Genomic DNA, 17785 nt, shown 5'->3' with positions numbered 1-17785 from the left:
TAAATATATTTCATTTATTGACCAACTATATATGACTTAAAAAAATCTGTATCATTTTTTCCTGAGCATCTAAAATCTTCCCCCAAAAAAGTATTTCAAAAAGAGTACTTTGATGGTCGTACTTAAAGTTTGCCTTGCCCCGTCTGTTGTCTTGTCTGTCTGTTAAAGATTTTTCACTTCTCTGGCCTGCCGAAAACAGATTTCTGTGCCACATTTTGGGGAGCAGGAGAGCCGAATTGACTTGTTGTCACGCCCCCTCATAACCTGGCCCCCTTTGGCGATCCGATCCGTTCCGATCCCTTGCCTGTGACAGCGACATGCAAATTTATGAAAGCCGCTTGTGTTCCTTTTCGGATTGTTGTTGCACTGCATATCGTGTATTATTTCGTTGTTGCTGTTGTTGTTGTTTATTGATGCCGTTGGCGGGACGGCAGAAACACGCCACTTCAGCCGAAGAAGTCGGTGGGGCTGCAAGTTAAAGCCGGGGGTATCTTGGGGCTTTGAGCTTGTTTTCGTGCGGAGAACGTTGTTAATAATTCGCTCGCATTACGCGCCGATCTCGAGGAAGATGTCGTCTTAATGACTTCATTAATATTGAGTAAAACACAGCGCGTTAAGCGGGTAAAGGGATGGCGAGGGGGAAAAGTGCAACCAAAGCAGGCCAAAAAGGCAATGGCAAATGCAGAAAGGAGTCCGCCAAGAAGTTCGCGCTCAATTGCCAGAGTGCCAAAAACCCAAAACCGAAATGCTTCACTAGCTGCGATTTAAGTTGAAGTCGCTCCACCTCCTCAAATTTGTTTCTTGCCATTTCCGCTGGGGTCGCGAATTGATGAGACAGCAACAATAGCTGCCTTTCTCTGTCTCGCCGTAATTAAAATTAATTCGAACCCCAAGCCGGTAAATCAGCGAGAAAGCAAAGCGTTTGGGGAATTATACACCTGATCAACGCGAGGAGCGGAAAATGTATTTCAAATTAATTACAATCATGCTGGCTTAATGATAGATTTACTGTCTGATAAAGTTGTTGATGTGCGGAGTATATAGTTGCAGATACTTAGTTTAAAAATCGATATTCATAACTTTTACTCTGGAACTAAGCGATTTTGGCTAATATCTTTTAAGGCTTCAATTTAAGTTTTAGCAGCTTCCCATCAAATTTTAGGTTTGCACAAAGTTTGGGCGAACGCTTTTACGAGCTTCAACAACTTAAGTTTGCTTCTCGTTTAGTACGCGCTCAATTTCAGCGGTTTTAATTTAATAAACTGCTTCCCCACATTTTCAACTCTGTTGCATTTTCCTGGCATCAAAACCATAAAACTTATAATACACCCTGGCAATATACACATCATCATCATCTGCACGCTGCAGCTGCGAACTGAATCAGCAAAAGTGGAAGCGGTGGAGCGGCCTTATGTCACATCCGCGTGACGACATCAAGGCGAAATTAAAATAGCGACATTTTATTGAGTTGTCAGTTGCATGGAGCACATGCAAATGCAACAGGCCACGCCTCCCACAGCATCCCACCGCCTCCCCCAATCCACCCATCACAGCCAGTTCTGCCAGCCCACTTGCAGAACACACCCAAAAAATGGAAAAAAATAAATAAAAAACCTAAACTGCGGAGCCAAAAAAGAAAATAATTCATGCAACGGAGTAGAGGCGACACATGTGTGTGAGCTAAAGGATGAGGTGCTGATATTGCAACGCCCCACAGAGCAGCCTGCCTATATGAGAAACACCAAGAAAAATGCATTTTCAAATTGCCCACAAAAGTAAAAATATTAGGAATTTGAGTCATACCAAGGATTATCATGGCCTATAATATATTTTATGAATTACCAATTTTTGTTATATTCCTCAGATTTTAATACATCCTACATACATAACAATAAACCATTAATGGGACTTGCGAAAACTTAACAAAAGACTAATAAATTCTTCCTGTTTCCTGTGTTTCCAGCTCTACACAGCCCCATCAACATCAAAGACTACGCATTTTAATTCACAATATGTACCAATATTTATTCCCAACCATGATTGTGGGCGTCAACCGCTCCCACGTTCGCAGTGGGTGTGGTCACCACTGTAGATTTATTTGCCCAGTTATTTTCTGCCAGTGCAGAGTTTATTTGTTAACCCTCGAGAGGGCAGGCGAACATTCTGCATAATTTGGCAGAAATTAAAAACGAGGGTAATATTCATATATATAACCATGTACTCGCCATATAATATCCATATGCATATACCTGATTATATATGTAGATCCGCATGCTTGCCAAACAAAAGAAGGGCGTTGAAATTGACACCTCGAGTGTAAAAGAACAGAGCCGAGGGAAAAAGGCGAGAAAGGAAAGGCAAATAAAGGCCGCTGAAATAAAAACCCTTTTTCGACAGGCCAACGAGAGGAACTTGTTCGGTGCGTCCTGCTGGCTTTCTAAAAAGTTCAGCGAAATATTCACACTCGTGTACTAGCACTAAAGAGGAGTACGTGAGGGGTAGATAGAATACTTCTAGGGGGTGTAAAAACTATACAAATTTAAAGAAGCTTAAAATACATGCATTTAATCCCCCTTTGGGTTTATTACATTTTTTATCTGGCTTTGTAGATGTCTAAAATATTTTAAATAAATTTAAATGCCCAATGAGTTAATAATCATATTTTAAATAACTTTTTCTTCTATCTTTAATTCTATATTTAAAATTTGCTGTACCCAAAATTAGTGTTTCCCATCCCTATTTTGCATTCCCTGATGAACGACGCACGTCTGGTACGGACACACTTTGGCAATTCATTTAATTATTATATTATAACGCACACTCTTACCTTCCTGCACACAGATACGAACACTCACACATCAGCACGATAATAAAGAGGAAAACGACCATAAAACGCTCGCACAAAAGTGCCAGGAAACTTGTGTAATTCATATCGCATAAAGCCAAGGGGAAGACAGCTCATCAGAGGGATGGAGAAAGGGGCTGTGGAAGGGGCGGTACAACCGCAAGGCAACTGACACACACAGATAGCCACCAGCACATACACCACACACACAAACACATATTTTACATGGCTTTGACAATCGAATACGAATCCGTATCCGAATCCGCTTCATCGTTCGCGTCCCTTGGCCATATCAATTGCAGTGCGGCCGACAACGTTTGGCATTCTCTCCTCTTTTACCTTTAGTTTTTATTTCACTTAACTTTTTTGTTTTTGGTACGAAAACCACAAAATTACATTTAGTTGGGGCTGCTGCTGCCGGTGGTATTGGCCCAAAGCCGAAAGCCAAAAGCCCACAGCCCAATCGCAATCTCAACTTATCGCCGGCTCTGGTCATGTTAATTTTTAACCTCAGGCTTCAGCCAAATCGAAAGCTGATCGTATAAAATTACGCCTGACAGCGGACGCAGAGCGGTTATGTGGCGGAATCCGGGGGAATCATGGATTCGGTGACTAGGAGGGATCTCAGATCGGGGATCGGGGATCTGAGCTGAACTGAACTGAGAACCGCAAAAGGTGACACTCCGATGGTTTGGGCCGCTCCCCTGTCGCTGTCACTACATATAGATTACATATAGATATCGTACAGTTGCTGATCTCTGGCTGACTCTTTGGCTTTTTGCCGGGGTGGAAAGTAAAAGTATGAGGAATAAGTAGCCGGTTGTATTTATTTTGGTTATTCTGGTGCACTGATGAGAATTCTGAAATTTTTTAAAGCTTTCGAGTTCTTTAAAAGCGCTCTTCTTCGCGATTCTCAAAATGTGTAGGTAGTTGTTATCACAATTGCAATGCTTAGCGCTCTGCAGTTCTTTGCCGTTTAGGAGTGAGTAAAGTCGAATAAAAAAAGTCGCCAATTACCTCTTTTAATTAAAACAACTAAATAATCTGATATGCATCCCCCGCGGGAAACTTTCACCCGCTATAAAATCCCCTTTTGTAGCCTCTCTAATTAACTTCTACCCGTGGAAATGCGGGAAATCTCTACATCAATTTGCACGCAACTCCGCCAAATATGGCGAAATAAATGTGCGCCGCCATTTAATGCGTAGGGTGCAGTCTGGTATTGTGTTGACCAACCCAAATAGCGAAATCGCTGTGGGAATTAGCTGAAGAAACCAATGGGCAAAAGGCTTTGAAATTTGCGTGGGAGAGTGGTTACTGTTGATCGTTGACCGTTATGGGGATGACTGGTTCCATTTGGCCGGGACCGCCTGTTGATTTGCCAGCGATCAAATACAGCATTAATTTGGCAATAAAAATAGATTTTGTTGCCATAAATATGGACCGGGTAATAAACACAAAATGTGACACAATCAAAACGGCAAGCGGCTCATTTATTGATAACAGTTGGAGACCAATCAAGCAGTTGGCCAGAACGACTATTGGCCAAAGGCTGCCGAGATTGGCTAGCAACCGGTTGGCTGGCCCGTTGAATATCTTACTGGCACTAGGCGTGTTTAGCATTTCGATTTCGAATTCTATTTTTTCTTTTTTATGGCGCCAGCTTTAATAAGCATAAATAGCATACTTAATTGACAAATCAAAGGCAATTTGATAAATAAATGAATGCAAGGCGCACGCAAATCGAATCGCATAGAATGCAGTTCAGACTTTGCTAAATAAGAGTCACTTTGACTAATGAATCAATTTAGCCGGCTCCCGCCAAACTCAATCATCAAGTTCCTTATGCCCGATGAGCAGGCATGACTGTCTGATTATCGCATACCCCGCACTCCTTTTCGGACTGCGAACTAAGTTGAGTTGATTAGGGGAGCCCATTAATGGACAAGCTCACAGGATATGGGATACAAAGACTGTCCCAGACAGTTCACATGACGTCTCTGTTTGTTTGTTTGTTTGCTGCTGCCTCTCCCTTCAAATCTCTTCTTTTTAGTCAACGTTCCTCAATTAATTGCAGCAAAGCAGAATAAAACAAAAACACTAAAAACAAAAAACAAAAAAGGAGAAAAAAAAAAACACAGAAAAACGAGTAAACACACAAGTAAAGCCAAATGAAATCAACGAACCCAGGCAGGCAACAAAGGCAAAAGCTTAAGCTAAAGTTGAAATATACCGTTTAATGCCCAATGGCCACGCCTACTTTTCCCACACTACGCCAGCCAGCCAGGCATGGAGGGCGGGGAGCGTGTGTGCGAGGGGGTAAGTTGGGGAGTTGGGGGAGGTTGGGAAGAGGAGTGCTTAAAAATGCGTAAAAGAGTCAACTTTGACTGCAAACTGCAGTGGGATGTTGTTTGAGTTGTTGTGATACCCTGTAGTTTGAGGATTAAAAAATGTATGAACGGAGAGAGATGTGGAATATATTTAGAACTATACAACGCTATTGCATTTGTTAAATATTTTGTAAAAATATATATTGAGTAATAATATTGACATTGGAAATATAAATTTTCTGTATTGAGACATTTGATTTGTTCTAATTTCTAAGAATATAATTAGTTCAGTAATATTTATTTATTTATTATTTTTAATCTGAATAATTTTTGAAAAATTTTTGTTTCTTAAGATATTTGAACGAACTTAGTCTGCAGTATCCCCCTGTCGATTCCTCATTTGCACCCTTGCTCCGGTTGCTATGCAGTTTTAGCTTCACTTTTAGCATTTTGCAGTTTGTTTGCGCTATGTCTGTGTCTCCGAGTTGATTGCACCACCAGCAGAAGCCACCCCTTGCACCACTTGCATCACCCAGTCCCACCCAACTGCACACTCTTATTGACAAACTTGTCGTTTTATGCCACTGATTAATAAATGAAAAGTTCTATCCAAGAAGCAGCCAATTTCTTGCTGACTCTCTAGTTTCGGAAAATGTGCCAGTGCTTCAATATTTTTATTGTTTTTTTTTTCTGACAATGAAATTTTTGTAACATTGATTTTTAATTGGCCTGCAGTGGAATTGCTGAGCAACACACGAATTTTGTGCAACTTATTATTCGATTTTTGCAAAGTCAAGAGCAGACGCCGGATTTTGTCATTTGAGAAGATCACGAAAAGTACTAGAGTTTTGTAGGCAGGCACGTGCCGGAAAAATCGCACCTAACTGGCCGTCTAATAAACAAGTTTGCTGGCCGAGAAACGCGTGCTTCTCCTCATTTAACTCCTTTTTTATACTTTTTGCTCTCCGTGGGCCGCATTTTCCAGCTACCTGGCTAATCGGTTGCGTAATCTTAAACGCGACGCGGCAATTGAAATGGATTGCGGTGTCTTCGCGTTTGGCTTTGGCTACCTGGAGAATCGGCAGCTGCCAGTGGCGTCTCCCCAACCCCCATTCAGTTTTATATACGTACACGTTTAGTTGCGAGTATATCGCTTTTTCGAGGGAGTTGCGAAGCTTGTGGCCAGCTGTGTTTTTTTGGCCTGTCAATGGGTCTGACCCACAATCGATGCTCAAATTTCATTGCATTTTCCCCGTTCACTTTAGCTGGTAGGAGTATTTGTTTTATTCTCTTCATACACACGTTTGTATATGTATATGATTTTGTAAAATTAATTTTACGCCTGGACGTCTTAACGCCATCCAGTCTGGCATGCTGGTGTATCCGTGTGTGGCAAGAATAGTTGCAGGCAACTGCAGCTAATTGCAGCCAGTTGCAAAAATAAAGACAGCAGCGGATTAAGGCAGCAGTTGCGTTGGGATAATGTCAGGGGATCGGGGGATCGGGGGATTGGGGGAGCCGAGCAGAGGCTGCATGGAGAATGTTGCGCCGTGGGTCATCATAAAAACATTATGGGGAGGCGCGGAAAAGCAAACAAAAGCAGCGAACTTACACCGAAGGAAACGAGATATGCGAAGAGAAAGCCAACAGAGTTTATTGTTGTGTTTAGGAAGAAACTAAAAATATATGGTAAAACAAGTTACAAAAATCTTAAAAGGATAATAAAAATATGTGTTCCTGTTAGAGTTTGGAAAATATTGAACATTTGGCGAAATACCTCAAGACATATTCACTTCTTCGGTATACTTACTTAAGGAGTCTTTAGGACTTTTCGAAATTTAGTGCCCGAGTAATTACTAATTTCTTTTGGTGGTAACCTCCTTTTTCGAGGTAACCGTTTCCCTCAGTGCCACTGCAACTGGTGGAATTTTTCAAAGGAATTGCACCGAGAGCAGCAGCTGCAGATGGCGTTGTCACTGGTGCAGTTTGACAGGGCAACATGCGAGAATTTGATGAGCTCGCCTGTCCCCATCCGCAGCTCCAGCTCCGGCTCCCAGTGCCCATTGCACAGCCATACCCATACCCATCTCCCTATCCCTCCCTATCACCATCCGCATCCATATTCCCTGTCCAAGCCACATCCAAGTCCCATCTCTCACCCACATCACCCATTCAGACCTCGCACTCCCTTGGGCATGACGAATGTGGAGTCTCTTGGGTGGGTGTGTTCATGGGTTCTCTTCTCATCTCGTGGCCTCCACATCCACCATACGCTCCATAGGTTTTTACTTATTTTATTCCATACTATTTTTATGTTTTCCTTTTCTTTGCAGAAAGGTCAGGTTGCTGTATTGCCTATTGTTGGCGTCACGCCGCCTCAGAGCCCCAAGTTGCCAGCGTGCGAACACGTTTCGCTTGAGGATTGGAGCGCACAGGTGTCTTGGCTCTACGTTGGACCCCTATTTCCACTGACCAAAGGCAAAGCTAGGCCAAAGCCCAAGTCGTTGGTGATTGGCTTTTAGCCGCTGTCGCCTGTCAAAGCTGGCTGGCGTTTTTGGATTTATTTTTAATAAAACTGATGTCATTTATTGGTGTACGTTTATTGTTTATTGTTGCTAAATGGCTGTCGAAGAGGCACGAACATTCTGAGCCATGCTATACCCACACATACATTACATATATATCTAACTTTGCGTGGGCTGGCGTGAGATTGTGACTACAGGGTGTAACGAGATTCCGCATCGATGTAAGCCAAACAATATAAGAGCTTTACGGTGCGAAACTTGATGACAAGGACGCCACAAACTCTGCGATACAAAGTTACAAGTAATAATTCCAAACTGTCAACAAATAACCATTGAATTCAATAGTTAAATATGCTAATAAAAAGCTATTGTCTTTAATAACATAAAATTATGATGCATAAGGTAAATGTATAAGTATCTGATCCTTTTATGATATCAACAGTCCAAATCTTGTTCGCTATATCATTTTTAGAGCAGATCAAGTGCCATGTGACCTCAAACGAAGTTTTTAATTTTTTTAAGATAGAAATCCTTAAAAAAGAAACCCAAGGTAAGACAATTCCCGCTCAGCTGGAGCTGTCAGCGTTGAGCACTCCATCCACGACGTGCTCGACTCAAAGTAAAAGGAAAGCTCCGCCGAGCTGCACTTCAGTTGCAGCCAGCTGAATTGCTCTTGGCGAATATATACATCTATGTACATATGTGCAGTTGATGTATCCGTGGGCCACCTTTATGTGTCATCACTTGAGAGCGGTAGCCGGAGTCGAAAGTCGAAAACAGAACATCTCAATGCGGTTTTCCTTCGGCTGGCTCGCCAAAAAGGCAGCAGCCGAACGCATTTTGCCAGCCACTCGAGTTCAACGATTATGAGAAATGTGTAACAGACGTGACTTTGATGTTGATGCGCCGCATCCAGACAGTTTGGGAGCTGACAGAAGCTGCTCTCCGCCGATGTGGAGCAGCTGTCGCATCTATCGATGGCTGCTTGTAATGGAGTTTTAATAACCGCCAAAAGCATTCCGGCCCTGACCTTCTTTTTGGGCCGAGTTCGAGACTCTCGTTTTCCATCGTTCCGATTGCGTGCGTCTGCCATTTTCGCATCCATAATTAAAATGTGTGCGGCAAGTGGCAATTTTTAATTACACCAGATAAACTTTTTCATAACCATTGCAGTTCGAACGCCAAAGAAAAAAAGAGCCACAAAATGTGGCGACCACCCGGCGTAGACTCATCGAATATAAACACGAGGTAGCAGCTGAGGATCGCCGGGGGCGACTATTAAACTTTTGTTAATTATCGCGATAAGGCAACAAGTTGTTGGCGCTACAGTTGGAACTGCCGTTGATGTTTGATACCAGCTGCCTCTGTATATTCATATTTCTTGTTTATATTTTTTATGTTTTTTGTTCGTATTGATTATGCTGGCTTTGATGTGCCGGTGTTTGAGCTTCAACTTTAACCCCAGCGATGGCTAATTGAAATGCACAGAGATGAAATCTGTGGGATGATTGATGGTGCAGCCATAAAGATGTTTACATTAAAACAACTGATTATTTATTGGAAAAAATTAATGGAAAACTATTATATATTGACCTCGATTTGGCAAATGCAATCTGATGTGGTTTTAATAGGTTGTTAACTTTTATATTTATACTAAGCGTTGCTTTGTTACTTACTCATTTAATTGTTGATAATCGTATTTATGATTGTGTATTTAATTGCTGAGGTATATTTTAACAAGTTTGTTAAGCATTTTTCCAAAGGAATTTCCCTAACCCCAAGATCCGCCTTTCAACTTTAACCTCTACGCACACTTTTCTCGCTTTTGGCGACTATTTGAATTGCATGGTGGCATAAATATGAAATCTTCTAATTGGCTGCGATCGCCGGTGCCAGTGCATTTTGTCTGTTACTTTTTTCAGCTCTTTGCTATTGTGGCACGTTGTCTGGCATGCAGTTACCTGCATTCGATCCCCCATCGCACCTGACCCCTTCATAATCCGTCCGCCGACGGCATGCACTTCCTTTTTAGGCTCTTCCATCGCTGCAGAGACGACGCATAGAAATTTTCTTTATAAATCAGTTGTTGTAGCTGCAAGTTGAATGTTGTTTTGCGGTTGTTCGAACGTTCATCGCTCGTCGGCTCGCTGAAAAGCAGCAAAGCAGCCAAGCAGTACAAGCAAAGTACAAAGCAAGTTGTTAAAATTCCTGTTTAAAGTTTTGTACGCACATGCAATGGCCTAGCCAGCTACAGCTTCAGCTTCCTCTGGCCCTCATTCCCAATCCCTCCTAGCCAACTTCAAAGGAAGCTGCTGATGCTGCTGCTGCCGCTGCTGCATGTTTGCATTAAAGACGCATTTTGTTTGCCCAGCAGATCCGAGAAACGATGACGACGACGACGACTACGACGACGAGGATGATGATGAGGACGTCCGCAGCGTGTTAGAATACACAACATGTAAGCCAACAAAACAGTTGGGGCCACTCATAATCAGGTTTTAGCCATGAACTGAGCTGAGCCTTCTTCCTCCGATGGCCGGATTGGATCCGATCCATGGCCCCTGCATAAAGGGTGTATTGGCCACTACATCGAATCCAAACAGCCAAACAGTGTCGGCGGCTCTTGGGCTCATTGCCTGCGCATGATTGCACAAAGGAGCAACCGCGACTGGGCACAGTGGCCTGGGAAACTATCTCTAAAAAATAAGAGATATCTAGGTATTTTTAAGCTTTCATACTTTTATTGTATCGTTAAGCAATAATGCTTGAAGTTAAAGGTTCTTCATCAATTTAATTTTGCATATCACAGTTTACGACCAAAACTCTATGTTGCTGTTAACTTTGTTAAATAATGAATTTTTGTTGATGAAAACTGGGTAATAACTCTTTCTTTAGCTGCCCATATCTAAAATATTACCATCCCACAGTGACTTGGCAGCCGATAGCGTAGCTCTCAGGTGGCCCAAAGTCGAAGAAAAACAGAGAAATCGACTGGGGCGGGAAGCTTTTGGCCGCTTGGGCTAACTAAACAATTATGGCAACGGCTACGCGATCGCCCAGCGACAACGTTTGCAGAGGACAACAACTTCGATGATGAGGATGCGGATGATGATGATGATGAGTGTGGATAGACTGGAGCAGGGACTTGGGGGATAAATGCAGTTGGGGGGTGGAGCTGGAGCTACGTTCGCTGGGGCACATCCTCCGCTCGTCCATCTAACTATCCTCGTATCTATGCATCTATACTTATTTGTATTATTATTTTGCTTTGTTTTCTCTCGCCCGGCGCATTCGTTTTCTCAGCTGCCTACACAGAACGAAATTTATTGGGGAAACTATCTTTGGAAACTAGTAAGTTAACTAATCGAATTTATTGTGGTAATATATGAGATGCAAACAATATTAATACTCAATTAAATACATTTCATATTGATTTGGTAAAAACCTTAGGTTTATCTATAAGAAATTATATATTTTCTTCTCAAATAATTTAGGTGAGATGTGAATCTATAAGATTCTTATGTACCTAAATATTGTTGCGCTTTGTGTGTAAAGTGTGAGTTATCCCCACCCTCCCCTTATCGAGAGTTCTGTTGATTTTTTTTCCATTGTTGGCTTTTTGTTTTATTTATAGTTAGTTTGGATTTAACGCTCGCTTGTTTAGCCAGCTTGGGTTACCTCTGCCCAACATCTCTGCATTGCATTGCTGATGTTGCCTGCGAGCTTAAAATCGTCATAAATGCATGGGCAACCGCACACGAGCACACGGGCAAAAACCCACACACACACACGGAGGATGCAGACGATGCAGGGTAATTGCAGCAGCGAGGGCTGCTCAATAAGTTCTCAAGGATCTGAGAGTATCTCAATCCGCTGGTAATCTGGCAGAACTTTCGCAGAAGCCCCCGCAACATCTGCCCCATTCATATGGAGATGGAGCCAAATGCAGGCGAGTTTATGTGTTTTAGTTTTTGTTTTAGTCATATTCGAGTGGCGTTTTTGTGGCTGGTTTTTTTTAAATTGTTCTGTGTGGTTTTATTTTATTTAGTTTTCTTTTTCAGCCACCCCCATTTTTAGCAGTGCCAGGTTTTTGTTGCGGTTTTCACGTGTTGCTATTTCTGCAAATTTTTTTTTTGCGTTTCTTGGCAATTTGTTCTTGTGTTTTTGTTGTGACTACTGCCATGAATAAGCAGCAAAAATAAAAATATAAACAAAACACCCGCCCCACCCACTGACCCTCCCGCTTCTTCTTCTTCAGCTGCCGGCGATTTGTGTGCTAATAATTCAGCATTTGTTTCCATTTTTTTCTTCTTTTGGAGTGACTTTTTTCTTAGGCTCTATGTTGCGCTTGTTTTTAGCTACTTTTTTGTTTTTGCTTGTGTATTTTTGCTTTTGCCAGCTTTGCAAAATTGTTTGTATTTTCTTTTTTTTGTTACTCTACACATTTTTTGCCCTTGCCGGTTTTAGTTTGGCCGCTCAAACATTGTAAATTATTTGCTGGTAGCAACATACATAAATATAGATACAATTTATCAACTCGGCTGAGTTAGAGCTTAGCCGGCCTCTGTTTATTTATCTTTTGTATGCTTTTTTCTCGCTTTTTTGTTACTCAGTTTTATTTACAGCATCGGCTCGTTTATCAATGTTTGAGCCTCAGATGGGGACATCATCACTTAATAATATTGACACTTCTATACAAAGAGCACCAAACCGAATGGCTCGAATGGCATGGGTATAGAGTTCCAAAAGACGATTACGAGCTGAAAACGATGGCAGAGACACACACAGATGCCGATTCCAAGATACAGATACACAATCACAAAATTAAGTGATTATGTTAACCGGTTCGATTTTTTCCTCGTTTTTTCGTTTCGCTGTTGTCTCGGTTTTGCCATTCGTTCGTTGGGGTACCAAAACAGAAATTTACATCAAAATTAACTTGTTATGTGGGCAACAACAACAGCAGCAGCAGCAATAACAAGAACTACGGCGAGGAGCTGAAAACTGAACTGAAACCAAAACTTGGGCCTCAGAGCTGACAGCCTCTTCAAAAGATCTCCATCCTCAGCTCCAGTTCTTCTTCTCACAGCCAATCTTGTATAATTTCGAAATTAGAGCTCATCATCAGCCCATATCAAAGTCGTTCTTTGGCGTCGGCGTGTTCTTTATTCTTTGTCTCGGGAGATATAGAAAAAGCATTCAGTCGATGGTCCCCTTCGTTCACAGATTTTTTGTCTTTATTTAAAATTATCTAAACAGAATAAACTCTGGTTGGTGGAATTTATTTAACAATCATAGATAAGATGGAATTAGCAAAATTTGTATTCACTTTGATTATACAAAAATGTTCATAGTGTCGATTGAAATGGTATTTTATTAGACAGCTCACATAAATTTTGTAAGAATATGGTGCTCATTAAAGGAGCTCTGATTTTGATAAGCCGAATATTCATTTATTCGAAAAAGTTTATATTTCGATTTTAATATGTATGCACATCATGCACATGTGTCAAATGAATATTAATGTGTTTTTACATAATATATGCCTCTTCCCAGTTTGTACCTAATTAGATGTCCTTAACTCATTGAGAACTTTCTATCGTTACTAGAAGATATTAATTAGACTACAGTTCACTTGTTAGTGTAATACTTGTATTCATGCATTTGGAATACCTCACAAAACAATTTAGTGCCCATCCGTTAATTAAACCCTAATTGGATTCGTTTGTCAAAATTTGCTGCTCGTTCCAAAAACTCATCATGATATCTGGCTAAGTTAATACAATTTGCCTATGAGCACGTGTAATTAATATTTAACGCAAGTATGCCCCGAGTAAGTTTCAGAGACTAACTGCTTGGCATAACTTTTTGGCAGCTGCAATTATTTGAACCATACGCCATGTTGACTGTGTTGGCAAGGCAAAAGTTTCAATTAAGTGGCAAAGTTCAATTCCCTTACAGCAGCTGTCTGCCTCACATACATATACATATATTAATTATAATATAAATGAGCAAGCTCAGCTGAATCCATCAGCATAATGGGTGATAGAGATAAGGATAACACATTGGATGGCAATAGAAATCTCTAATTAAAGCCTTGACAATAGTTGACAAGAAAAAGCTGGGGGACTCGGACTGCTGGGAAGCCACTAAGCGGCTCACTCTTGGCCCAGACATCAAGATCTGGCCAGACAAAGGTGTCTGGGTCCGGGATGATGGCTGTCTGGGCCTGGTTAGCTCAGTGGGGAAGTCGTAGTCGCTCCAGCTCCATAAATATTTCACCCTCGACCAGGCTTATTTCATTCATGGGCTGTGTTTTGTTTTTCCCTCGTTTTTATTTTACTAGCTGCACACATGCGAGGGAAAAAATGTGGCATGCAAAAAAGGGTTGCCACCAACCACCGAAACCTCACAGACTCCCGGGGAACAAATACTTGTAAGGGGTCTCAAGTTCAAGTGCAGTCTCCATCTTGGGCTTCCTTCCTGCTGAATGTCTAGACTTCCACACCAGACAGGCGACTAAGACAATCGGCCAGCGGATTTGAATAAACATTAGAGAAAGAATGAAAGAAAGAATAAACGAAACATGAAAGAGACATTTGCTTATGCAAAATGCCGCGGAACAGTGCGAATTATAATAGCCCAGGGCTCATAAATTAAGCCCCCAGGCCGACAAAGACATCTCATTCGCTTATTTAAACCTAAACCCAGAGTTGGGTCTCTGTCTATTGGCCGCGTGTACGTGTTGCAAATTTGTTTTGGAAATCTAAAAATTTGTCGGACGGAAGTCGCCACGTTCGGGAGCTTAGGGCACCGAGTTAAAAGTTAAGAACTGTTGGCTAAGGGCAGCTGCTCATCGGGTGTGCCTCTCTCTGACCTTGTGCTGCTTTTACTCTTGCACAATCTTTTTTTTGTATTTTCTTTATGATGTTTATGCTTGTTGCAGCAAGAAACATGGCCTGATTTGGTCACACAAAAGTGGCAAAAAAGTAAATTTGTTTTCCCCCATTTTGTGGGTTTATAGTTTGTCTGCAGAATGCCAAGTTTGGCAAAGTAAAAGTTTTGTCACTCTTGAGCTTGCTTTGGACATTTTAGCACGTTTAAAGTAAGGGCTCCCACAGCAGAATAATCTTTAGCTGACAGATAAACAATTATCGAAATAGTTTAGATCGGAATTTGACTGTTATCTGTTATGCTAATAAAAAAGTCAGCATTTGCTGATACCTTGATGCAGTCGTTTTTTGTCAGCGGAAAATATTTAGATATATGATATATCTGTTTATAACTTTACAAGCATTAATTTCGTTCTTAATTTTTTCCATTGTTCAATGTCAAGTTATTAATCTTTACTTTGATTGCCACAGAAATTGGAAAAAGTTACGTCTGTGTAAATCACCGGTTAAGTTTTCCGCTCATTAACCGTGATATTATTACATCCAATCTGCACTAAAAACGCCAAGAATAATAAATAACTGGCCCATTAAATCTCGCCCTTGTAAAGTGGGTCTAATGTCTACGCAGTCATTCTGATGTTGGCCTAGTTTATAATACATTAGGCCAAACATCACACACTCATCGCCGGGCCAATGCCGATACGTTGGCTGTAAGCCATGTAAAACGCCAGTTGAATTGTCAATTTATACGAAATTGTCAACAATTAACATTTAACAAAAACACACACACGAGAGAAGAAGTGGAGCGATTTGCGCCAGTCAGATAAGGCCAAAATGCTGTCAACTGTCAAATTTAATCATACTATAAAACGCAGGCTATAAAAAGCCAGCTACGAGATACAAGATACCAGATATGTGCGAGATGCAAAGCAAAGGAAAACAAAAGCTAACTGACTGACTGACATTATTTTGGCATGTTTTGAAGCTTATGACAAACGCCAGCTTGAGTTACTTTTTTCGGTGTCAGTGTCATTATCGTGTGAAATATTTTCAGAGTGGCTTGCTTCTATTTCCATATTTTCCATCTAACAAAAGATTTTTCCTGCCCAGCAGCAATGGCTAATTATCCTGATGGACTTACCTTCACAGTGGACCGCGTGTGTAAGTCTAATGCGAATGGCAGCCGACTTCCGTTTCCGCTGTCCGTTTGGCAGAAAAGTATCCAATTAGATTTTTCCCAAACAGCTGCGCAGGCGTCACCGCGAAAAGGGGGAAAATTGGCGGGGAAAATGCGAAACTTTTGCCACAACTTTTCCCAACGCTGCAGTGATTTTTCAATTTGTTGCTTTGCACTTGTTGTGAATTTTTCATTCAATGGATTTTATGCAGGCAGATGGATTTTAATATTTAATATACAGCTATTTGCTTTATTTTGCATACAACTTTTCTCTTTGGCACTTAAATGGGTTTTAAAAATAAATACTTTGCATATGTTAGATGTTTTATACTTATATGTAATTCGGTATAACCAGGCACTTTAATAGCACAATTTTCGCGCAAATCTACAAATGGTTTTTTGAATAAAATGCGAATTCCCCAAACGGGGACCTTCAATATTTATACACCGGATAGAATGACAGTTGGGCTTCTCGCGAAATTCTCGCCGCTGGTGCGAATTGCAGACGGCCGCGGAAATGCGTTGTACGAACGTCAGAAAGCGCTCAACTTGAACTGAACGCAAAAGTATCTCGAACCGAACGTATCTGAATCTTTTTCCAGCATAAGCGGCGGCAGCGCTGCAGGCGTCGGCGTCGACAACAACATAGCCACGGTGGACCGTTTGGCAATGGCACTCTCGTTTCCGGCCCGTTCCGTTCCACTCGTTGTGAAAACCGGCTTGCGCATGTTGAGTGCCAGTGGAACGAGTGGAGTGGAGAACTGGTTTCGTTTCGAGTGACTTTCGGAGTTAATTACTCAATTATGCTGAAATGCACTCAGAAAAACGCAGCACTTTATATGAGTAGATTTAGTAGTTGCATTAATATTAATAGAGTGTCCTCAAGAAATTGAATATGTGTGGTCGAAATGGACATGATTAAGCTGGTTAAATTAAAAATATGTTGTTTAGCTTATCCCAGTTTTCTGTGTCCTAAACGGGAGATGCTAGGAAGCCATTTCTATTTACAGCGAAAGTTAGTGAAATGTTTTTTTCGGTGTACCCCAAAATAGGCACTTGATATGTGGCCAGTATGTGTGCAAGATATGCAATTTAGTGGTTGTATTTTAGAAATTTATTGTTTTTTATCGGCCAGAGTTCACAGGTAGATGGCAATTGAGATTTTTCACTTCTTTACAATGTTTTGGCGCTGGATTTATGGTCGAGGCGTCAATTTGATGAGCGTGTGAAATGCTGGGATGCGAAGGGATAGTTTCTGGATTGATGGACCCCGTCGGGCAGGTGGACTCTAATTAGGTTGAGCTACGGATATGACCTCCAATCAACCTGAAATGCTTAGCTGCTAGGCAGTGGAAGAAAATTGTAGAAGAAACTTATCATTTGCATTAAATAAATAATGGGATTTACGAAATTTAATATATGTATGTATCTATTAAAAATATTTGTTTACTATTACTGCTTAGATGAATGTGATTAATTACCTGAATCATATAAAGTGTATTTTTGAACAGTGTAAACTTAGGAGCATATTTCCCATCGCTGTCTTCTCTAAAAATTGCAATGTTGAGCGTGCAATTCACGTCACAGCATTAACATCCATAAATATTTATGTGACGAACTGGAGTCCTACTATTCTAGGAAAATCTTCATCCCTAACCCCTCTCCACAATTCCTTTGGCTAATTTAGTGTTTCTACTCAAATTCTTTCACTTTGCAAATTTGGTACGGTACTTTTTCCGGCTCCTAAGCCAAGCTGGCCAACTCCTCAAGCTTCCAGGCTACAAAAACCAAAGAGTGCAAACATATTTATGCGAACCAACGTGGCCTCGCACTTCAAGGCGATGCCGCCGAGTTATAAGGAGGGTATGGGCATGAGTACAAGTATCTGTGACAAGTGTCTTTCATTAGCATAAGTAAATCTCCTCGAAATCCTCAAATTTATTTGTCAACACTTGACAATTTCATTGTTGACGTCTCGGCAGGCGCAGCTGTAAACGGGTTGGATGCCACCAGCA

General features: G+C 41.3%; 1 protein-coding gene across 1 annotated transcript in view; it reads right to left on the bottom strand.

Moving 5' to 3' along the window:
* Positions 1-16307, bottom strand: part of LOC6611024 — a 58556-nt gene extending 42249 nt beyond the window's left edge. Inside the window, exon 1 of the mRNA XM_032718644.1 lies at positions 15735-16307. The gene's annotated coding sequence lies outside the window, so the exon portion shown is untranslated. The remainder of the gene's footprint in view (positions 1-15734) is intronic.
* Positions 16308-17785: the final 1478 nt, after the last annotated feature.

Source organism: Drosophila sechellia, chromosome 3L (assembly GCF_004382195.2).
Source record: "Drosophila sechellia strain sech25 chromosome 3L, ASM438219v1, whole genome shotgun sequence".
Taxonomy (NCBI): domain Eukaryota; kingdom Metazoa; phylum Arthropoda; class Insecta; order Diptera; family Drosophilidae; genus Drosophila; species Drosophila sechellia.
The sequence above is the reverse complement of the archived record's forward strand: the minus strand, read 5'-3'. Positions and strand labels throughout refer to the sequence as shown.